Source organism: Theropithecus gelada, chromosome X (genome assembly GCF_003255815.1).
Source record: "Theropithecus gelada isolate Dixy chromosome X, Tgel_1.0, whole genome shotgun sequence".
Lineage (NCBI taxonomy): Eukaryota > Metazoa > Chordata > Mammalia > Primates > Cercopithecidae > Theropithecus > Theropithecus gelada.
Window position 1 is genome coordinate 94764371 of NC_037689.1, and position 25512 is coordinate 94789882.

At 38.9% G+C, this 25512-nt stretch overlaps 1 pseudogene; it reads left to right on the forward strand.

Moving 5' to 3' along the window:
- Nucleotides 1-7566: 7566 nt before the first annotated feature.
- Nucleotides 7567-8856, forward strand: LOC112616518 (annotated as a pseudogene).
- The last annotated feature ends 16656 nt before the right edge of the window (nucleotides 8857-25512 follow it).

Here is a 25512-nt window from a genome sequence, read left to right on the forward strand (position 1 = left end):
TATAGATATTTAATCTTTACAGTTTACTGATATCAATTTAAGAGGACAGCTTGGCACCAAGAATACTTAATTTCTCTCAGTGAATTATCACAATAAAACCCTAACTGAATTTATTTTAATGAGCACAATCTATAATGATAATTTTATTATTTCTTTGATATATCATTTGCACAGCTTTCTGTATGTCAATTGTAACTCAATTAAGCTTTCTTTTTTTTTTAAATTCCATTGGCTGTATCTTCAAAATATATTCTCCATCCAACTAGTTCTTAAAACCTCCACTACAGGCCAGGCACAGTGGCTCATACTTGTAATCCCAGCACTTTGGGAGGCTGAGGCAGGTGGATCACGAGGTCAAGAGTTCAAGACCAGCCTGGCCAAGATGGTGAAACCCTGTCTCTGCTAAAAATACAAAAATTAGCCAGGTGTGGTGGCAGGCACCTGTAATCCTAGTTACTCGGGAGGCTGAGGCAGAGAATTGCTTAAACCCAGGAGTCAGAGGTTGCAGTGAGCTGAGATCGCACCACTGCACTCCAGCCTGGGCAACAGAGTGAGACTCCGTCTCAAGAAAAAAAAAAAAAAAACTTCAAGGTTCAAGGCATCATCATCTATTCCCTTGGATTACTGTAGTAGTCTCTTAGCTGGTCTCCCTGCTTCAGCCTTTGTCCTCCTTTGGATAAACAATCCACTGCAATGAGCTCAGTGTGCTCTGTATCCTTCACTCATCCACTCTGGAACATCTCATAAACATTTCTTAAACCTCACACACCTAACTTATTCAGTCAACAAATATTTATCAAGAGCCTATTATATTACAGACAGTGTTGTATATTATAGGCATGTATCAATGAACAAAACAAGACTTTCTACCCTAGTAGAGTTTCCATTCTCTGTGGGAGGGAGCAAGTACATCATAGTAAATAATTTGTGAAGTATATGTTAGAAAGCAATAATGCTATAGGAAAATATAGAGCAAGAATGTAGGATTGAGAGTGTTTGCATGAATTTATAAGTGCTGTGTCTGTGTGTGCCTCTGTGTGTGTGTGTGTGTGTGCGCAATTTCACTACTGTTCCTTGCTACAATGTTATACTTGGATATGACATATTTCTTGGGCTATATTTTGCATAGGTCAGCAATTCTATCTATATACAATATCCTGGTTTCTGACATGGCTCCCCCATAACTTGGCTATTATATGTGGTGATCTTCCTGCACTTTCCAGCATACTCTCATCTCCGTTCCTTGAATTTACTGTTATTCCTTCCATTGCCTTAACACCTAGTGCATTTAACTCACTGCCCTCTGAGCCAGTGGTGGAAATTATTGCTTGTATCTTAAGAATTAGTTGATGGGACAGGCACAGTGGCTAACGCCTGTAATTCCAGCACTTTAGGAGGCCAAAGCAGATGGATCACCTGAGTTCAGGAGTTCGAGACCAGCCTGGCCAACATGGCAAAATCCTGTCTCTACTAAAAATACTGTAATCCCAGCTACAGGCAGGAGAAGTGCTTGAACCTGGGAGGCGGAGGTTGCGGTGAGCCGAGGTCGCGCCATTGCACTCCAGCCTGGGCGCCGAGAGCGAAACTTTGCCTCCAGGGGGAGGGGAAAAAAAGAATGATTTGGTGATCTTCTACCACAACAACTTCTCCCCTTCTATTTGGTCTTCTCTCTTGTCTATGCCTCAGGCCTGCCAGTGGCAGTCAGTGACACCCACATGCATTCCTTCACCCCAAAAGTTTGATTGAAACTGCCATTGTCAGAAATGAATTATTGACCTGCAAGGAATTAGACATGGTGAGTCAACTGGTTATTTTCTTAGAAATATGTCCAATTCTAGTCAGAACCAGTGTTATTTGGCTTTAAATCCTTCCATCACTGATCCGGAAGATGTCCAAATATCTAAGATGATTCTGGACTCCCTTGATTTCTCAATTCTGAGACTTTGGCTTACTGTGGAACAACGCTTTAGGTTATCCCTAGGGGTCTCGAGCAAAATGGAATTTCTTTATCTACTGAACAGCCTGACTGTTCAGATAAGAGGAATTTAATTGACTTACCTATTTAGGAGATTCTGCTTTGAGATGAGCTATGCAAAAGTATAGCTCCAATAGAAACTTTTCACTTTCCTCTTCTCAAAATTCTGTTTTTCTCCTAGTCCAGCCATGCTCATAGGGGTTTTAAGCGGATTAATTAGTGCTTAAAAAGTACCTTTATAAATGAAAAGTAGCTAAGTACAAAGATAATCTTTTAAACTCTAGATGTTTGCCTTTTTTATTCATATTACAGTTCTAATTTCATACTTTTTCCATAATGTCACCAGATTGTAGGTGAGGTCCCAAAATAGACGGTTACTAGGACTAAAACTGTTGTGTGACCCAATATGCAAAATAGTTCTGGGAAAAGAATGCTGAAATTGACTTGATTGTAGCAATGGCCTATTCTTTTAAAAGGATTCTTGTTTATTCGATGTCATAACAGTTTTTCAGGGATTTGGAAATGAGAGCACTTGTATTTGGTGTAGTGCAAAAAAGCTATTTATGTAACAGTCATCACAGATTAGCTATAATGCCATAAGAAAGTTTGTTTCAAAACTCAGCCTTGGAATTTGAGTTTAACAATAGGTCAGATTAATTTTCATGAAAATCTTCGTATTGTAAGTCCTCGTTCTCCTTCCTTAAACTTTTCATTACATTTTTCACAAATAAAGCTTGGTGGGTTTTTTCAAGACATTCCTCTTCCAAGACTGATTTTTAAAAATTCATTTGGATTTATAACCAACTGTCTAGGTGAGAAACAAATCAAAATATTAAACCTACAGGCAATGCAGAAATACCATTGTATTGTAATGATTTTCTACTCTATTTCACCTTTCCCAAGTATCTTCCAAAAAAAAAGAAAGAAAGCAAAAGCTATAATAATAATATGAGCTGAAGCTACCAAGTTCTGAAATAGGCAGGTTACTGAAAGGTGGCTCAGAGAGTATGTGGGTGTATCATTGTTTCTAACTTTGAACAAGTTTCAACTTTTGTAGCTACTCTATAATTAGTACATAGACTATAATAAAGGAAGATTTGTTAGCTTGGTGCATCTACCTGAACAGAATGAGGATCTACTGTTGTCCATAATATAGATAATGATTACTTAATTGTCTTCTCAGCTAGCTCTATGCATTACAATATTAAGGAAGCCAAAAATTTAACTGCTCTGTCATATGAATTTATTAATTTTGTAAACATTTTTAATTTTGTAAACATTTTTCTTTGGAGATAATACCTTATTGGCTTTTGTCCTTTAGGAATTCTATTAGTATAGTCTCTGAAAAGTGAAGTGAAGAAAATTGGTTTAATATAAGCAAATGAAAATATATATATATATATTATTCTGATGTAGATCTCTAACGAGTTGAACATTTATTCTGTAAAGTGTCTTATGAATCTATGTTTTCAGTAATAAATATGTAAGATGCATTTAGTTAGTTAAAGGAATAAGAGTGAATATATGAGAAGAGCTGGAATACTTGGCAAACTATTTTTTAAGGAAAAATAGTCAGAGAATAATTATCTATGATATTCAATAGGTAAACTAAATGGCTACCCTCTAGGGAAAAAAAAAGCATTTACCTCTATAAAAACAATAGAATTCTCACATTCTTTGGTGATTATGTATTAAATTCAGTATCTGAAGGGTGAGCACGTGCCACTTTAGCTGTGGCTTATAAAGTATTTAAGAGGTGGAAAGCTAATAGTAAAAATAAATGACCAACTTTCAGCGTATATAAAAGGTTAACAGGGCGATGGTATAGACCTATGTATGACATGGTGTTGCGGTTTCATCAATTTATTAACAACCAGAAGAGGGATGAACATAAGACCGAGTTGAAATGAGGCGGGAATTATAAAACACTCCTGGGGAACTGAGCAAATGTTATCATTGGGCAACAGATGAACAATGACAGATATAATTTAATATATCTGTGTATAAGTCAATGCATGTTGGAAAAAATTAAACTGCTGCATACTCTGAAAGATTCTGAATTAGTACATTGTGAGGGAGGTAAAACAAAACAGAACAACAACAACAACAACAACCTTAAATGCCAACCACAGACAGCTCAGTGAGATTGTCTGCTCAATGTTCAGCTGTGGTCAAATACCAAGCAAAATATTAAAACTGCCATGACACAAGTGAAGAATTATTCTAAAGATATAATGATACACAACATACATTATACATCTAAGCTTTGTGATCATAACACACACATACACACAAATAATAAATACATACATATATACATAAAAGTAGTCATTTGGCCATGTTTAGAGCAAACAAATGTTTTTCAACTTTATTTTGGTGTCATGAAACACAATTAAGGATATGGATAATATTTCACTGTCGCTTAGTGTCATAAAATAAAACAGGAAAAGAAAATACGTGGAACCACAGTTGTTTGCCATAAGTAGATAAGGAAGAGAATATCTAATCATAATGGAAGGCTGTACAAGACAGTGGCTATGAGCATGGGCTTTGACATCAGACACACCTAAATTCCAATCCCAACTCATCTATCAAAAGGCAATCCCTGCCTCATGAGATGAACCCATTGTGTAGTAGTTAGTAAGTTTTCCCCATAAGAGTTTAAAATAATACAAATTTCCTGCCATGTGTATTCTGAAAGTTTTTATAGAACTCAGTAGGTTCTGTTGGATTGCTTATAAGTTTCTTTAATGAATGTTTGTGCCAAAATAAAATGACATGCATTTTTAAGTTACATAAATCATAAGCATACAGCTCGATGAAATTTCACAGAATGAAAACATCTTGTAACCATCACTCAACTCAAGAAATAGAGAGTTACTCAAACTCAAAAACTTCCCTCATTCCCCTTCCAACTCATTATTTCCCCTCCTTTCCCAAGGTTTTCACTATTTATCATAGATAAGTTTTGTGGTTCTGAACTTTATATAAATGTAAAAAGAGTATGTAGCCGTATATGTCCAACAGCTTTCACTTAACATGGTGTTTGTGAGATTCATCCATGTTGTTGCCTGTGGTAGTAGTTTGTTCATTTTCATAGCTAAGTATTCAAGTTGTCTGAATATACCTCAGTTTATATATCTGTTCTGTGTAAATAAATATTTCATTTTTTCTGGCTCTGGTATAATGCTTCTGAGATGCCCAAGTTTCTTGGTGAATATATGTACTCATTTTGTGAGATTTGGAATTACTGGGTCATAATTATTTAGCATATGTTTAGATTTAATCAAAACAGACAAGTTGTTTTCCAAAGCGATTTTACCCGTTTACACTTCCACCAGCATTGTGTAAGAATTCCAGTTACTTTAAATCTGTGATGGTTGATTTTAGGTGTTAACTTTATTGAATTAAGGAATATCTAGAGAACTGGTAAAGCATTATTTTGGAGTGAGTCTGTGGGGGTGTTTCTAGAAGAGATTGGTGTGAGTCTACATGCACTAAATGGGAAAGATCTGCCTTCAATGTGGGCAGGCACCATCCAATGGGCTGGAGGCCTAGTGTATTAGTCCATTCTCATGCTGCTAATAAAGACATACCCGAGACTGGGTAATTTGTAAAGGAAAGAGGTTTAACTGACTCACAGTTCAGCATGGCTGGGGAGGCCTCAGGAAACTTACAATCATGGCAAAAGTGGAAGCAAACACATCCTTCCTCACATGGCGGCAGCAAGGAGAAGTGCTGAGCAAAAGGGGGAAAGTTCCTTATAAAACCATCAGATGTGAGAACTCACTCACTATCACAAGAATAGCATGAGGGTAACTGTCCCATGATTAAATTATCTCCCACCAGGTCCCTCCCATGACATGTGGGGATTATGGGAACTACAATTCAAGATGAGATTTGGGTGCTGACCCAGCCAAACCATATCACTTGGATAGAACAAAAAGAGAGGAAAAACAAATTGATCTCTCTCTCTTTCCTGGATCTAGAATACACTCTCTTCTTCTCCTGTCCTTGGACATGAGAACTCCAAGCTCTTTGGCCTTTGAACTACAAGACTTACGCCTGAGTTCTCATGTCTTCAGACTTGGACTCAGCTATGCTACCAGCATCCCAGGGTCTTCAGTTTGTGGATAGCCTATCATGGGACTTCTCAGCTTCCATAATCCTGTAAGCTGATTTTACTAATAAATCCCCACTCATATCTGTCTCTCTCTCTCAATCTCTCTCTCTGTCTCTCTCTATATGTATCTATATATATTTCTTTATATATATTTCTTTATATATATAGATATATAGAGACAATAAAATGCATATATGTATATTTCTCTATATAGAGAGACATAATATGCATATATATAATATGTAGATACATGTATATGTATGTATATATATTTTATTGGTTCTGTCTTACTAGAGAATAATATAATGACTAATATAACATCCCAATTAACACTTAATTTGGAAAGTTTTTTTTTTTTTTTAATTTAGTCATTCTGGGAGAAAATATTTGAAACTATGCATCTGACAGGGGATTAATATCCAGAATTTACAAGAAACACAAACAACTCAACAATAAAAAATAATCCCTTAAAAAGTGGGAAAAGGATATGAATAGACATTTTTCAAAGAACACATATAACTGGCCAATAGGCGTATGAAAAAATGCTCAACATGATTAATCATCAGAGAAATGCAAATTTAAAGCACAATGAGATATCAACTTACACCAGTCAGAATGACTGTTATGAAAAAGATAAAAAATAACACGTTGCCAAGGATGTGAAGAAAAGGGAACTCACATATTGTTGGTAGGAATGTAAAGTAGTACAACCTCTATGAAAACACAGTACGGAGATTTCTAAAAGAACTAAAAATAGATGTAGCAATTTGTAGCAATCCCACTACTGAGTATCCAAAGGAAAATAAATCATTATATCAAAAAGATTCCTGCACACATATGTTCATCACAGCACTATTCACAATAGCAAGGATATGGAATCAACCTAAGTGTTCACCAACAGAAGACTGGATAAAGAAAATGTGGCATATATACAAAATGGAGTACTATTCAGCCATAAAAAAAGAATGAAATCATGTCATTCGCAGCAATGTGGACAGACCTGTCCATTATCTTAAGTGAAACAAGTCAGACACAGAAAGATAAATATCACATGTTCTTATAAGTAGGAGCTAAATAATGTGTACACATGGACTTAGAGTGTGGAATAATAAACAAATGGAGACTCTGAAGAGTGAGTGGGGTGTGAGAGGGATGGATAATGAGAGATTACTTAATGAGTACAACGTACATTATTTGGTGATGGCTAACCTAAAAGCCCTGACTTCACCACTAGGCAATTTATGTATGTAACACAATTACATTTGTACCTTATACATTTATACACTTAAAAAAATAAATAATTTTAATTCCAGAAAGGAAAAGTGGACCTTAAAAAACAATAAAAGGGAGTGCCCATCACTCTTGAAATGTTGCTAGAGTTCATAGATCTAGCTGCTGGGTTTCTAAGCAAGCTAGAGGCTGCCGTGCACCAAAGCAGGAATCCAGGAGACAGGCAGCTGTGCAATTAATGCATGTACTTAAAACTCCCAAACCTGCAGATGCCGTGCACAAGAAGCACCTTCAAGAGATTCCAGACCAGAGTAGCAATGTTACCACCAGCTTCATGTGGGGTTAGGATTCAAGCAAGACTTCTGAACTACTGGCAGGCATCGGGGTCTCTGCCCTGGAGAAGGAGGAGGCAGACAGTGAGAATATCCCCAAGGAACTGCTCTAAAACCTGGGCCAATCACACAGCCATCCAAGGAAATGATTGAAGAGCAAAAGGAATGATAAAGACTGTGATCATTCACAGGCCTAAACTAAATGGAGAGAACTTTCCAGGTGTTTCATGGGACTCCTTTCCAGATGAGCTGCTCTTGGGGATCTTTTCCTGTCTGTGCCTCACTGAGCTGCTAAAGGCCTTCGATGTTTTAAGAGGTGGTATTACCCTAGCGTCTGTTGAGTCTCTATGGCAGACTTTATACCTCACAGGTAAAAATCTTCACCCGGATGTGATTCGTCTGGGTTGGTTGCCTTCCACTGCCAATAATCATTTATGACCAACCATTGGTTGAAGATTTCAGCCCTCTGCATATACAGCAGAGGGATGTGTTGAACTCAGTTATAGATGTGTCTGCCCTCCATGGCATTCTGTCTCGGGGCTCCAAGTTGCAGAATCCTTGTTTTCTGGAAGACCTATGGCTTTCAGATTCCATTATCAATAATCTTGCACAGAACTCAAATTTAGTGCAACTAAACCTTTCTGGGTGTTCTGGATTCTCTTAATCCAGCTGTTCCAGACTGGATGAGCTAAACCTCTGCTGGTGATATGACTTCACTGAAAAAGCATGTGCAAGTGGTTGTTGCGCATTTGTCAGAGAGCATCACCCAGCTGAATCTCAGCGGCTGCCGAAAGAATCTCCTGAAATCCAATGTCTCTACTTTAATTAGAAGATGCCCCAATGAGGGTCTAGATATCCACCTAAACTTAAGTGATAATGTCATGCTAAAGCTAAAGAATGACTGCTTTCAGATATTCTCCAGCTCAACTACCTTCAATACATATCACTCACTCGGTGCTATGATAAACCCAAAACTTTACTTGAACTTGAAGCAATTCCCACTCTAAAAACACTATAAGTCTTTGGAATCCTGCCAGACAGCGCCCTTCAACTGTTAAAGGAAGCCCTTCCTCAATGTACAGATTAATTGCTCCAATTTAACTACTACTGCCAGGCCAACTACCGGCAACAAGAAGAATAAGGAGATATGGGGCATCAAATGCTGACTGACATTGCAAAAGTTCAGTTGTCTATGAAGTATTTATTGCAGGCTGGTGTCTCCCTTTTCTTTGGAACAGGGAAAATAGTCAGGAAGCCCAATTGCTGGAGTGCTGGGCTAGTTTTATTCTTGGTTTTCTCTTTGCCTTCATTCCACGAGTATTAAGGAATGATTTAAGAGGGAAAACAATGTGCTTTTCTGAAATGACTCTAAAGCTTCTATCACTGCTTTGCCCATAAGGTAAAGCCTTTTTGAAAGGCTTTACCTTTTGAAATTTGGGGAGAGTGAGCCTATAATTTCAAGACACCTTAAAGAGAAAAATTTGAGCCACGTCTTTCAAGTGCCCTTCTTATTAAGTCTATTCAGAATCAAGCTTAAAAATTACCACCAGCAAACAATCTTCATAGCCTATATGGCAACTTTTATCTATTTAATTTTATACTAGTGCCTTATAAGACAGTTTGGAAGAACAGTATGCTATTTTATTGTGAGCTGAACAGAAAGTGAATCATAGGATAGCAGCATTTGAGGCAATTATTCTGGAAATAGGAAAAATGCATTTTAATTTTGCCTTTAGATTTGAAATTAGGTTAAAGAAACAAATATCCCCAGGTAATTCACCATAAAACATAAAAATAAATAAATATATATATAAATAAATAAATAAACAACAAGGGGTATAGAATTAGTATAGGATTTGAAAGCTCAAGAGACAATTTTCTATGACAGGTTAATTTGAAGTATCCTTTAATGCTCACTAAGGTATTATGTTTCCAGAATTCTAAATTAGGTGAGGAAATATAATTCTAAATTATATTTAATTCTAAATTCTAATTATAAAGTTTTCTAACTTTATAATCAAATTATATTAACATGGGTTCTTTAGCTTTTAAAATGACTTGCTTTGTTTTAGAAAGGTAGCATTAACCCGGTCTCTATTCTTGAAAAGTTTGATGGAAGAATTCTGAACTGAATCTGCTTGCTGTTTTCCTTTAGCACTGAGTTTCTTGAGGTTACTTGTGTATTAATTTGGAATCAAGTATTTTAAATTGTCTTTTTTTAATGGTCTCTCATAATAATTATTCAAAACTATTCATTTTATGGGGTAATGGGGCCTATTCCCTAAGAGGAACTGCATGTTCCCTTCAACTGAAAATAAACACCAGAAGTCTGGGCACGGTGGTTCATGCCTGTAATTCCAGCACTTTGGGAGGCTGAACCAGGCAGATTACTTGAGGTCAGAAGTTCGAGACCAGCCTGGCCAACATGGCAAAACCCTGTCTCTACTAAAATTACAAAAATGAGCCAGTCATGGTACCGCACACCTGTAATCCCAGCTACTAGGGAGACTGAGGCAGGAGAATTGCTTGAACCCAGACGGCAGAGGTTGTGGTGAGCCCAGATTGCACCACTACACTCCAGCGTGGGTAACAGAGCCAGACTCTGTCAAAAAAAACAAAACAAAACAAAACAAAACCTAGAAGAAGGTATATGTTCCATGCAGTTTCAGCAGTAAGCACTACTTTCACCTATGTAAGAGTTAAGATTCAGATACTGAACATTTTGATAGCATCAGTGATTTTTTTTAAACTGGTACATAGAAGTAAAAAGATTATATTCTGCTTTTTAAAAGTAACAAAAAACAAGCTAGTTTAAATTGGTGAACTCCTCGTATGTTCAAAATGCAACAAGAAAAGCCAAAACTCATCATCCCTATTAACATTAACTGTATTTTTAGAATCAAAAAAATCAAATGTTAGGAACAATAGTATGAAATGCCCTTATCTGCTCAGACCTAAGTAGTGTTACACAGGAAATGATTATGCTTCAATTTCTTAGTAGTTAAAAAATGCTAAATTCTACTTGAAATTATTGTTTACAGATTAGTGACAAGGACTGGTCACAGACTGACTTCCGGATGCCCTCAAATATACAGAACTCCCAAACTGAAGTCCAGCTATAATCTACTTTGCATAACCTACTTTGCCAACATGTCAGAGTAATCCATATTTTTGTGTGCGATTTCTACTTTTATAGACTTGTTTTAAAATAAAACACATTGTTGTTAAAAAAAAAAAAAAGAATTGCACATACACAGACTGAGATGCATTCTTCTGTGAAGGATTCACAAACAGAACAACTTCACAACAATACTGAATCACGTAAGGGTGAAAACCCAATTATATTCTGATCACAGAAAATGAATAATGGTTCCCTTTCTGTAAGTGAATGGAAATAAAACAGTTAAAATATACATAGAAAAAGTAAATGTCACTTCTGCTTCCATCAAGTGACCAGGCTTGATGATGTGTCTGTGTTATATGTTTCCAAGGCAGATTGTGCGTTTGCTTTATGGCAATCATCAATATTGAAATAAAATAAATACTTGAGAAATTTTTAGTTATTCTGGTGGGTATCGTCATTTGCTATTAAGGCATGTCTCTCGATGTTTATTGTTTATTTAGGAAAAAACAGGAGAAACAATAGCGGGAGTCTTTGACTATCCAAATTAACTAAAATTAAGCAGGTTGAGAAGAAGTACTTAGATATACCTCTACTGCTCATTGCATTTCTCGGGCTCAAGTTTTGTAATTGAAAATTTTAAAAGCAAAGCAAACCAGAGCAAGTTATTTTGTGGATATTGACAAACTGATTCTAAAGTTTATAGAGAGAGGCAAAAGATCTAGAATAGCCAACACAATATTGATGGAGAAGAACAAAGAAGAAGACTAACACTTCAAGTCTTACTATGAGACTACACAGTAATCAAGACAGTAATCAAGTATTGGCAGAAAAATAGACAAATAGGTCAGTAGAACAGACTAGAGAGACCAGAAATAGACCAATACAAATATATTCAACTGAATCTGACATAGGAGCAAAGCAGTTAGGTGGGGAAAAGACAGTCTTTTCAACAATGGTACTAGAACGACTGGATATCCACATAAAAAGAAAATGAATCTTAACATAGACCTTACACTCTTCACAAAAATTAGCTCAAAATGGATCATAGACCTAAATGTAAAATGCAAAACTATAAAATTATGAGAAGATAACTAGGAGAAAATCTAGATAATCTTGGGTTTGGCAATGACTTTTTTTTTTTTTTTGAGACGGAGTCTAGCTCTGTCACCCAGGCTGGAGTGCAGTGGCGCAATCTCAGATCACTGCAAGCTCCGCCTCCCGGGTTCACGCCATTCTCCTGTCTCAGCCTCCCGCGTAGCTGGGACTACAGGTGCCCGCCACCACACCCGGCTAATTTTTAGTAGAGACGGGGTTTCACCATGTTAGCCAGGATGGTCTCGATCACCTGACCTCGTGATCCGCCCGCCTCGGCCTCCCAAAGTGCTGGGATTACAGGCGTGAGCCACCACGCCCGGCCGGCAATGACTTTTAAGATACAACACCAGGACCTGGCACGGTGGCTCAAGCCTGTAATCCCAGCACTTTGGGAGGCCGACGCGGGCAGAGCACAAGGTCAGGAGATCTCGACCATCCTGGCTAACACGGTGAAACCCCATCTCTACTAAAAATACAAAAAATTAGCTGGGTGTGGGGGCAGGCGCCTGTAGTCCGAGCTACTCGGGAGGCTGAAGCAGGAGAATGGCGTGAACCCGGAGGCGGAGCTTGCAGTGAGCTGAGATCAGGCCACCGCACTCCAGCCTGGGTGACAGAGCAAGACTCCGTCCTAAAAAAAAAAAAAGATACAACACCAAAGACAAAGCCCATGAAAGAAAGACTTGATACTTTGAACTTCATTCAAAATAAAAACTTCTGCCCCGTAAAACAACAGTCAAGAGAATGAGAACACAAGTCACAGATTGGGAGAAAATATTTGCATAAGACATATCTGATAAAGGATTGTTATCCAAAATATACAAAAGACTCTTAAAACTCAACAGCAAGAAGTCTAACAACCTAATTAAAAATGGGCAAAAGATCTGAACAGATGCCTCACCAAAGAAGATATACAGATGGCAAATAAGCATAAAAAAGATGCTCAACATCATATGTAATTAGAGAATTTCAAATAAAAACAATGAGATACCACTACACACCTATTAGAGTGGCTAATATTCAAAACACTGACAACATCAAATGCTGCTGAGGATATGAAACAACAGGAGCTCTTATTCATTGCTGGTGGAAATGCAAAATGGTGCAGCCACTTTTGAAGCCAGTTTGGCAGTTTCTCAAAAAACTAAATATACTCTTACCCATATGATCCAGCAATCATACTCCTTAGTATTTACCCCAAGGAGCTGAAAACTTATGTCCACACAAAAACATGCACACAGATGTTCAGAGCAATTTATTCATAATTGCTAAAATTTGGAAGCAACCAAGTTATCCTTAAGTAGGTGAATGGGTAGATTGTAGTACATCCAGCCAATGGAATGTTGTTTAACACTAAAATGTAATGAGCTATCAAGCCATGAAAAGGCACAAAAGAACCTTAATGAAAATTACTAAGTGAACTGGCTAGCCATATGCAGAAAACTGAAACTGGACCCCTTCCTTACACCTTATACAAAAATTAACTCAAGATGGATTAAGGACTTAAATGTAAATCCGAAAACCATAAAAACCCTGAAGAAAGCCTAGGCAGTACCAGTCAGGACGCAGGCAACGCCAAAAGCAATTGCAGCAAAATTCAAAATTGACAAATGGGATCTAATTAAACTAAAGAGCTTCTGCACAACAAAAGAAACTATCATCAGAGTGAACAGGCAGCCCATAGAATGGGAGAAAATTTTTGCAATCTACCCATCTGACAAAGGCCTGATATCCAGAATCTACAAGAAACTTAAACGAATTTACAAGAAAATAAACAACCCCATCAAAAAGTGGGTAAAGGATATGAACAGACAGTTCTCAATAGAAGACTTTTATGCGGCCAACAAACATATGAAAAAAAGCTTAACATCACTGAGCATCAGATAAATGCAAATCAAAACCACAATGACATACCGTCCAGTCAGAATGACAATTATTAAAAAGTCAGGAAACAATAGATACTGGCGAGGCTGTGGAGAAATAGGAATGCTTTGACACTGTTAATGGGGGTGTAAATTAGTTCAACCATTGTGGAAGACAGTGTGGCGATTCCTCAAGGATCTCAAACCAGAAATACCATTTGACCCAGCAATCCTATTACTGGGTATATACCCAAAAGAATATAAACCATTCCACTATAAAGACACATGCATACATATGTTTATTGCAGCGCTGTTTACAGTAGCAAAGACACGGAACCAATCCAAATGCCCATAAATGACAGACTGGATAAAGGAAATGTGGCACATATACACTATGCAATACTATGCAGTCATTAAAAAAGAATGAGATCACGGGTTCTGCAGGGACATGGATGAAACTGGAAGCCATCATCCTCAGCAAACTAACGCAGGAACAGAAAACCAAATACCACATGTTATCACTCATAAGTGGGAGATGAACAATGAGAACACATGGACACAGAGAAGGGAACAACACATACCAGGGCCTGTTGGGGGTTGGGGACGAGGTGAGGGAACTTAGAGGATGGGTCAACAGGTGCAGCAAACCACCATGGCACACATATACGCATGTAACAACCTTGCACATCCTGCACATGTATCCCAGGTTTTTTTAGAAGAAATTTTTTAAAAAAGAAGATTACAAAGTGAAAGAAGCCAATCTGAAAAGGCTACACACTATATGATTCCAACTATAGCACATTCTTGAAAAGGCAAAACTATGGAGAGAGTATAAAGATTGGTGGCTTCAAGGAAGTGGGAGGAGGGAGGGCTGCATAGGTGAAACATAGAGGATTTTTAGGGCAGTGAAACTATTCTGTGTGATGTTATAATGGTGAATACATAGCATTATATTTTTGTCCCAAACCAAAGAATATACAACACCAAGAATGAACCTAAGTATTTACATTAACTATGCACTCTGGGTGATAATGCTGGGTCAATTTAAGTTCCTTTCTTGTAACAAATGTGCCAGTCTGGTGCAGGATGTCGACAGTGGGTAAGGTTGTGGGTGTGTAGGTGTAGGGGGTACATGACAACTCTGTGCTTTCTGCTTAATTTTGCTGTGAACCTAAAACTGCTGTTAAAAAAAAAAAGTCTATTTTAAAATATGTAAAGCAAAAGCTTATGGTTTCTGAGAGATATACTAAGGATGTGGCCATTGTGTATTTTATCATAAGAGTATTAAAAGGCCAGGAATTGCAGGAATTTTTTAAAGCATGCAAGCTTTTATACAGACCTATCATCTTCTTAATTAAAATGATGTTCTTATTGTTTTCATTATGTAAGAATTGGAGGCAAAACTGGGTAGGCACTTGGGAGGCTCTATTTATTCCCCACCATATGGTGTAGGGCTGCTTTTTAGGTAGGTAGCCACCTACATGGTGAGATATGGGAGATGCTTAAAGGCTACTTTTAACTTAAAATTTCACCTACTATTCTGTCATGGTATCTCCTTCTTCCTCTCCTAACCATAAATGGATCCTGCCTGCTTCTCATTTTTAACACATCTAGTATCTAGCCCATGTACTGATTAACACATACAAGGTGTTCAATAACTGTGTAATAAATTAGTTGTTGATTCTGAATTTTAAAAAAAGGACAGTCTCCGACATATTTTTTTTAAAAAGTTGAGTATTCTCCTTTTATTTCTTGAATTTGACAAAGCCAAATTATTTAAGCCTGAATATCTCGTAACTTTCTTTTAAATTACATTGTTTAGCCAGGTGTGGTGGCTCAGGCCTGTAATCCCAGCACTTTGGGAGGCCAAGGCGGGCAGATCACGAGGTCAGGAGTTTGAGACCAGCCTGGCAAACATAGTGAAACTCCGTCTCTACTAAAAATGCAAAAAATTAGCCCGGCATGGTGGTGGGTGCCTGCAATCCCAGCTACTCAGGAGGCTGAGGCAGGAGAATTGCTTGAACCCGGGAGGCGGAGGTTGCAGTGAGCCGAGGTCATGCCATTGCACTCCACCCGGGCAACAGTGTGAGACTCCATCTCAAAAATAAATAAATAAATAAATAAATAAATAAATAAATAACAGTGTTTATTTTGCTTCTTACAAGGGCAAATAACATGATTTTGAAACAAATAGAGTGTTTCAAACTGGGTTGACAGACCAGTTGACTTTGAATTCACTGACGTTGCAATTAGGCATGCTTATCCTCAAATGGGCTGATTTTCATATTTGAGGTATGAAGCATGTATGTAAATGAAATGTATTCATACCTTTTATTTGGTGTTTCTCCTAGTAGAAATGTCAGATGACATTCTAGAGCCTTTAAACATAATGAAAACTAAATTAAAGCCTATTTCTATGAGTCTGGCTTTATTTCTTATTCTTTTCCTTACTGTTATACGCATCTTAAGGCATCATTGCCTTCCTGTATCTTCTTGCTTCCATGCAAAGTGGCAATAGTGTAGATCTTCTGTCATTATGGCCACTACCTCACCACCTGGTCTGGTCCCAAATCACTCTCTAATGTTTGCATAGACGTACACCCACTTCATACCTGGCTTTCTGATTGGTGAACTTTTTGTTCTATACTGATATATAACTAGACTACTTTAGAATTAAAATAGTTTGAGATTCTGCAAAGTAACCTAGAAAATGAAAGGTAGAAACAATAATTGAGGTAAATCAAAAACATATCATACATTTGTATGAAAACCATCTGTGATGAAGTAGTAGGGAAAGAGAAAAGTTAAAAGATAAATGAGTTCTTGTCCTTCTGGATATAAGATGAATATAATCTGGGATCAGGAAAAAATTCCCCTTGGGGTGTTTTATTACCCAGTCCCATAGAGTGTAGGATTTATGCTCTCCCCTTTCCCGCGTTGAATACTGTGTAAGAAAGATGTGAACTAAACAGACGGCTAAAAATACAATTGATGCCTAGGTTTCTAAGCTTTGAAATGATAATTCAGCAAATACTACCCTAGTCTCTGACTTTACTCCAAGGAGTGTTTTAGAAACTCATTTAGGAGCATGGCCTCCAAAAAAATAAGTTTTGGAAGGTAATCCTTTATTTTTGTTTTTTCTTTGAAATGCCAATAAAGTTCAAGTGACTACAGTCAACAAGTTTCTAATCCATATTTCTAGCTTATAAGAACTGAGTTATTCCACAAATATCTCTCTTTCTCCCATCACACCAGTATCTGCCCATGTATTAGAAGCAGTCTTCCACTGTTTAAGAGGAGGAACAGCAGGTTGGGCATAATGGCTCATGCCTATAATCACAGCACTTTTGGAGGCCGAGGTAGGAGGATTGCTTGAGGCCAGGAGTTCGAGACCAGCCTGGGCAACATAGGGAGACTCTGTCTCTACAAAAAATACAAAAATTAGACAGGAATGGTGGCATGCACCTGTAGTCCCAGCTGCTCGAGATGCTGAGGCAAGAGGATTGCTTGAGCCCAGGAGTTCAGGTTACAGTAAACTATGATCACACCACTGCACTCCAGCTTGGGTGACAGAGTGAAATCCTGTTTCCAAAAAAAAAAAAAAAAAAAGAATTGTGGCAACACGTATGTAGTTACAACAGCTTTTCCAAGTCTTTTACAGTGCCCCCTTTAGATGCAAGTAGCAATAAGCCAAATCCTATTAAGATGGAATGATCACTGCTCTGTAGCTATTTTGTCCAAATATGGGCTCCCAGTTTATGCCATTAAGTTCAGAAGTTTGAGCTACACCAACCTTTTCCAGTCATTGTCACTAGACTATGGACATCAGCATTTTTACTGTTAGCAGGTACATGGCTGATAACAGGTGATAGTTTATACTCTGTCCTTAATCCAGGCTTGGCCTCACAAAAGAGACAACATCTAAATGGAAAAGAATGGGGGTAGTTTTGATCTCCTTTGACATTGCCAATGCTTTATGTTATTACTCTCTAGGCTGACTTGAAAGAACACAGACTTTGTGAAAACATTTTAATGGAAGGAAGTATCAAGTAAAACTCAGAATTGTAACATTACTTAGCAATGCCTGGAGCCTGCATCTTCCTGCCACCATTATCACAATAAACTCATAAAGGTGTAAAACTATGCAGAGCTATGTCAGACACATTAAAATAACATCTGCTAAATGACTCTTATGGCACATTTCTTTCCTTGTTATTCTTTCCATTCATCATTTTCTCCTTACCTAGTTTTGAACTGGGCTGAGATAGAAAACAAAGAAAAAAAATATTACTATAGTTCCTGTAGTACAGCTGTTTTGGTATTCTCTTTTACATATTTTTTCTATCAGTGGTCTAAGAAATATTAAAGGACAGCATAAGCATAGTAGTATGCAAAGAAAAAATACTGTTATCCTGATCTCAATCTACTTGTGAATTTTTGGAAAATAATAAGTTGGTATAAACATCAACTTTAAGAGTTGAGGCTGTAATATGGTTTGGCTCTGTGTCTTCACTCAAATCTCATCTCGTTGCTCCCATAATTCCCACATGTTGTGGGAAGGACCCAGTGGGAGATGATTGAATCATGGGTCTCATGAGATCTGATGGTTTTAAAAATGAGAGTTTCTCTGCTACAAACTCTCTCTTTCCTGCTGCCGTCGATGTAAGATGTGACTTGCTCCTCCTCGCCTTTCACCTTCCACCATGATTGTGAGGCTTCCCCAGCCACATGGAACTGTAAGTCCAATAAACCTCTTTCATTTGTAAATTGCCCAGTCTCAGGTATGTCTTTATCTGCAGTGTGAAAATGGACTAATACAGTAAATGGGTACCAGTAGAGTGGCGTGCTGCTGAAAATATACCTGAAAATGTGGAAGTGACTTTGGAACTGGGTAACAGGCAGAGGTTGGAACAGTTTGGATGGGCTCAGAAGAAGACAGGAAAATGTAGGAAAGTTCGGAACTCCCTAGAGACTTGTGGAATGGCTTTGACCAAAATACTGATAATGATATGGACAATGAAATCCAGGCTGAGGTGGTCTCAGATGGAGATGAGGAACTTGGAAACTGGAGCAAAGGTAACTCTTGTTATGTTTTAGCAAAGAGATTGGTGGCATTTTGCCCCTGCCCTAGAGATTTGTGGAACTTTGAACTTGAGAGGGATGATTTAAGGTATCTGGCAGAAAAAAATTCTAAGCAGCAAAGCATTCAAGAGGTGAGTTGGGTGCTGTTAAAGGCATTTAGTTTTATCGGGGAAGCAGAGCATAGTTTGGAAAATTTGCAGCCTGACAATGTGATAGAAAAGAAAATCCCATTTTCTGAGAAGAAATTCAAGCCAGCTGTAGAAATTTGCATAAGTAATGAGGAGCTGAATGCTAATCCCCAAGACAAGGGGGAAAATGTCTGCAGGGCATGTCACAGCAGCCCCTCCCATTATGGGCCAGGAGGTCTAGGAGGAAAAAGTGGTTTCATGGGCTGGGCCCAGGATCCCCATGCTGTGTGCAGCCTATAGACCTGGTGCCATGCCTCCCAGCTGCTCCAGTCATGGCTGAAAGGAGCCAACATAGAGCTTGGGCCATGGCTTCAGAGGGTGTGAGCCTCAAGCCTTGGCAGCTTCCACGTGGTGTTGAGCCTGCCAGTACACAGAAGTCAGGAATTGGGGTTTAGAAACCTCTGCCTAGATTTCAGAGGATGTATGGAAATGCCTGGATTCCAGGCAGAAGTTTCCTGCAGGGGCAATGCTCTCATGGGGAACTCTGCTAGGGCAGTGAGGAAAGAAAATGTGGGGTTGGAGCCCCCACACAGAGACCCTTCTGGGGCACCACGTAGTGGAGCTGTGAGAAGACGGCCACCGTTCTCTGGGCCCCAGAATGGTAGATCCACTGGTGGCTTGCACTGTGCACCTGGAAAAGCCACAAACGCTCAACGCCAGCCCATGAAGGCAGCCAGGAGGCAGGCTGTACCCTGCAAAGCCACAGAGGCAAAGTTGCCCAACACCATGGGAACCTACCTCTTGCATCAGGTGACCTGGATATGAGACATGGAATCGAAGGAGATTATTTTGAAGCTGTAAGATTTGACTGCCCTGCTGGATTTCGAACTTGCATGGGGCCTGTGGCCCCTTTGTTTTTGCCAATTTCTCACATTTAGAATGGCTGTATTTACCCAATGCCTGTACCCCCATTGTATCTAGGAAGTAACTAACTTGCTTTTGATTTTACAGGCTCATACATGAAAGGGACTTGCCTTCTCTCAGATGAGACTTTGGACTGTGGACTTTTGAGTTAATGTCAAAATGAGTTGAGACTTTGGGGACTGTTGGGAAGGCATGATTGGTTTTCAAATGTGAAGATATGAGATTTGGGAGGGGCTGGGGCAGAACGATATGGTTTGGCTCTATGTCCCTACCCAAATCTCATCTTGTAGCTCCCATAATTCCCATGTGTTGTGAGAAGGACTTGGCAGGAGATGATTGAATCATGGGGACGGATGTTTCCCATCCTGTTCTCATGATAGTGAATAGGTCTCATGAGATCTGATGGTTTTAAAAATGGAAGTTTCTCTGCATTTTTGCCTGCTGCCATGCATGTAAGATGTGACTTGCTCCTCCTTGCCTTTCATCTTCTGCCATGATTGTGAGGCCTCCCCAGCCACAAGTCCAATAAGTCTCTTCCTTTTGTAAATTGCCCAGTTTCGGGTATGTCTTTATAGCAGCATGAAAACGATCTAATACAGGCGGTATAATTACTACTTCTGAGAGATACTTCTTCAATTGGCAAAACACTTAGGCTTGCTTCAGTTATCAGAGATATCAGAGCTTGGATAATCACTTAACCGTGGTGTCACTCTGTATTTCCTATCTTGGTGAATCATCTGGTCACCTTCGACAGAAACCTGAGACTCCTTTTTGAGCTATCTATCTCTTTAGAGTCACACATCCAATCTATGTTTATTCTACCTCTTTGATATATTTTGAATTTTTTCTAAGGACCTATAATTTGTAATTCCAATCTTTTCTATATTCTCATTTCTACTATCTTAGTTTTGGTTTTAATTACCTGGATCATTTAAGTGTTCTATCTAGTCCACCTGCCACCATCAGCCTCTCTTCCCCAAAATGGTCCTAAATATTCTAACAAAAGGATGTTTCTAAAATGCAAATATTAGGTCATTAGAAAATTTATCAGCCAAGCGCAGTGGCTCACACCCGTAATCCCAGCACTTTGGGAGGCCGAGGAGGGTGGATCACTTGAAGTCAGGAGTTCGAGACCAGCCTGGCCAACATGATGAAACCCTGTCTCTACTAAAAATACAAAAAAATTAGCTGGGTGTGGTGGTGGGCACCTGTAATCCCAGCTACTCCGGAGGCCGAGGCACAAGAATCGCTTGAACCTGGGAGGCGGAGGTTGCAGTGAGCTGAGATTGCACCACCGCACTACAGCCTGGGTGACAGACCGAGACTCTGTCTCAAAAAAAAAAAAAAATATAAGTGATGCTCCACAACCTTTACAATAAAGCTCATACTCCCTAACATGGGTTACAAGGAACTGGTCTTTACTTACCTCTCCAACTTCATCTCTAGCCACTTTCCCTTCATAACCCCAACCAGTTTGGTCTACTTACAGTTTCTTCACCTTGAAGGTGTCTAACTCCATTAACTCCATGCCTTTGCACATGCCATTGTTTTCCATACCAGGAATGCTTTTCTTGAACTCTGTCCTACCAAATATCAGTTTAGTTTAGTTTAGTTTTGTTTTTTCTGAGACATGGTCTCACTCTATCACTCAGGCTGGAGTACAATGGTGCAATCACAGCTAACCGCAGCCCTGACCTCCCAGGTTTAGGTGAACTTCCTGCTTCAGCCCAAGAGTAGCTGGGACTACAGAAGCATGTCACCATGCCTGGCTAATTTTTTGTATTTTTAGTAGAGATGGGGTTTTGCCATGTTACTCAGGCTGATCTTGAACTCCTGGGTTCAAGTGATCTGCCCGCCTCAGACTCACAAAGTGTGGTGTTACAGGCGTGAGCCACCATGCCCAGTCCCCAGTATTCTTCTTTATTATTTAGAATTGTGTTTAATGACACATAATAGGCACAATAGAAAAGTGACGACGGTAGCTAAAACACAAGTCCAAAGGAAGTAGAAGTTGCATGATATAATCAGGGTCTGAGACTCCGACTATCTTTTTTATTTTACCATTATTATATATATAATGAGGCTTCAAGATGATGGTTTCATATCTGCATTCCAACAACAAAGAAAGAGAAGAGCAAAGAACCTGTCAGTTGAGCTTATTTTTATCAGGAAAAAAAAATGACTTTCGGCCAGGCGCGGTGGCTCACGCTTGTAATCCCAGCACTTTGGGAGGCCGAGGTGGGCGGATCATGAGGTCAGGAGATGGAGACCATCCTGGCTAACACGGTGATACTCCATCTCTACTAAAAACACGAAAAACTAGCTGGGCGTGGTGGCGGGCGCCTGTAGTGCCAGCTACACGGGAGGCTGAGGCAGGAGAATGGCGTGAACCCAGGAGGCGGAGCTTGCAGTGAGCCAAGATGGCGCCACTGCACTCCAGCCTGGGCGACAGAGCGAGACTCCACGTCAAAAAAACAAAAACAAACAAACAAACAAAAAAACAAAACAAAACAAAAAATGACTTTCAACGAAACCCCATTCAGTAGATTTTTTCTTATATGGTCACTAGGCCTAGAATGCTGTATAAAGGGGTAAGCAGATTTTACAAAAAAAAATCAGAATTCTGTTTGTATGTAAGAAGGGAAGAATAGATATTGTCTGCCACATCCTTTTACCTGGTTACCTCTTACAAGATTCAGATCAAGCTTCACCTTCTCTTGGAAGTTTTTCATGACACCACAAGTCCAGGTTCGGGGTCACCCTCTATTTTCCCAGATTAATGCATGGAAAACAGAAGGCACTCAATACATTTGGTTGCCCGGATGAGAATGAAAGTCCCCTCTATTCTTTGTGCTTTTAGCACACTATTCTGGAATCACCAGTTTAGATACTGACTCCTTCATGAACCTGTAAGTTTTCTAAGGCCAAAGCTGTACTTTATTTACCTCAGTATTCCACAGTATCTTAAATATAGTAATCATTTAGTAAATATTTGTTGAATGAATATGTGACTGAACACGTTTTAAAATGAGATTTTATAAGCAAGTGAAAATATTTAGAGACACAAAGATTAAATTCATGCTGTGTTGGGGAATAGTAGCAGAGATCTATCTAAATAGAGGTAGCACAGGAATACATTAATCTTAGTGTTTAGCTTATAACCCTAAGAGCTAAAGAATCCCAATAGCTAAAGCCATTGAACTTCTGCTTATGGGTTAAACTCCATCCCCTAATTTTCTGAAACCATAATCTCAAAGATCAGTACTACTGCCTTTATTTTAGGTTTCATTCTGACCTCTTGCCATTGCAGAACTTTCTCCTCAGTTCAGCTAAAAACTGGGTTCTTGTCACACAACCAGGAAAGATTAGGCTCATGGACACATAGAAGGGTGAGAACAAAAAAGGACAAAAACTCAGCAAAAATAGAGGGATTCCTGTTAACAGGCCCCATCTCACCGATTGAATCCCAGGTTACCACCCAGGAGCAGGAGAGGCCAGGCTCCTCCCCCTTGCAAATAGCAAGAACTTCCCAAGGCCCCACCGCATCCTCCCAGTGCGCAGGCCAGGTGGAGGTTCTCCGGGGAGCCCTGTTTACTTGGCTGTCTCATTGACTTATTATAACCCATCTTAGCTTCATGCCTAACTTGGAATCGATGTTTAAAATTTCTCTTCCTTTATGATTTGTGTCTGTCTGCTTTTAACCTTATTCGCATGACTTGTTCCTTGCCATCTCATGTAATACCTCTTTTATACCAAACATTGGCTCTGCTGGACTTAACATAGCATCTGGGCTCTGTTTAACTATCTGTACCTCCTTCTAATGCTTGCTATTGGGATGTCTAGACTGCCTGACTCCCTGCTGCCTACAAGACTGCCTGTAAGACTGTTTAGATTCTCAGCTCAAACTTCTCCCTCTTTGGCCCATTCTATCAGTGAGAACAAAGCCTGGTTCTGACATGTGTGGGTGGGGCTGGGTTTACCTAAGGAGCACTTTTTCAGAGAATAGTTGGTGTGTCAAAGAGGGAAGCAGACATTTGATAAGAATTGTGGGGAATATTCAGATCGTTGAATGAAACCAAATTCTTATTAAATATATGATTAAGTGTCTGGACTAATTTGCATAATGCTTTCTGTTTCTTAAAGATCTTAGGAAGCCAACAACTTTATTTTTCTTTTTCATACAAATGGTGGCTACTATTAACCTTTCTATTACTGACTTATGATTGTAGCTGCAGAAAAGTGTAAATTTAGTATTTTTTACAACACTCAGTATTGCCTTATTTTCTCTGGTGGCAGTTGTTAATTAAGTGGAAGTGTCAGTAAGAAGACAGCTTAAGGATACATAATATAAATAGCTAGAGTTGGGATAGATGTGCAAAAGTATACCATCCCTTATCCCATGCTGTTCTGTGTCTTAGAACTACAACTAAGTGCAAGTGGAGTGGACATGTGCAATTCTTCCATTCTTATCTCATTAGTCTCATCTAAGTTAAATCTTTATTGAGAGCCTGCTAGGTGCACAATCCTGTGCTAGATGGAGGAATATAAAAAATGAGACTGGGAGGCCGAAGTGGGTGGATCACCTGAGATCAGGAGATTGAGACCAGCCTGGCCAACATAGCAAAACCCCATCTCTACTAAAAATACAAAAATAACCTGGGCATGGTGGCATGCGCAGATAATCCCAGCTACTCAGAAGACTGAGGCAGGAGAATCACTTGAACCCAGGGGGCGGAGGTTGCAGAGAGCCCAGATTGTGCCACTTCACTCCAGCCTGGGCGAAAGAGTGAAATTCTGACTCAAAAAAAAAAAAAAAGAAAGAAAGAAAGAAAGAAAATGAGACAAGGTACCTGCCCTCAGGAAGTTTACCATCTAATTGACTGGAAGAGGAGACAGTACTCTCAGTCATAATTGACAGTCAAATGTTTCAATAACAACAGAAAACCACTGTATATGTAAAATCTCAAATTCTGTTTAAGTGCCAGTAGGAACTATGTTCTCTGTTGCCCCCATTAATAGAAAAGCAAACCAGCCCTACCTTCCATGGCTTTTCACAGTTGAAGAAATGTTACCATAAAATAATGAGATGGTTTCACAAAGTACACACCATGAAAAATACAAACATTTCCTCCATTTTTCAAATATCACTGAAAAAATATTTTTTCCTCACTTTTAAAAAAGTCTAAATGCCTTTTCAAATAGTGTCTACTTTGTGTACCTTGTTCTTGAATTTCAAATGCATTCCTAACATAATTTAACAATGAATAATAATTCAAGAGTCAATTCTGATACTGTTATAGAGGAAACTGCTTAAACTCTAAGACAAATAAACAACAAAAGGTGTTTGAGAAGTCAAAAAAAAAGTTCTTATATTTCAGATCTTTCCTATTCTTCTCATCTATATTCTCCAGCTGAAAAAGATCTTGTTCCTGCCAGTTGGTGGCCTGACCTTAGACCAGGTTTAATTAATTAGCAATCTTCTCCAGCTGTCATCTGGCCTTATTTGCCTAGACCCTAACCACAGCTCAGTACATTACTGAAGCTGAGATTCAAACCGTGAACTTTTTGGTCCACGGAGCCGGAGTGACTCAACAGCCAGTCAGATCTACCTCCTCTTTCCACTGTGCCGCAAACTTCTTC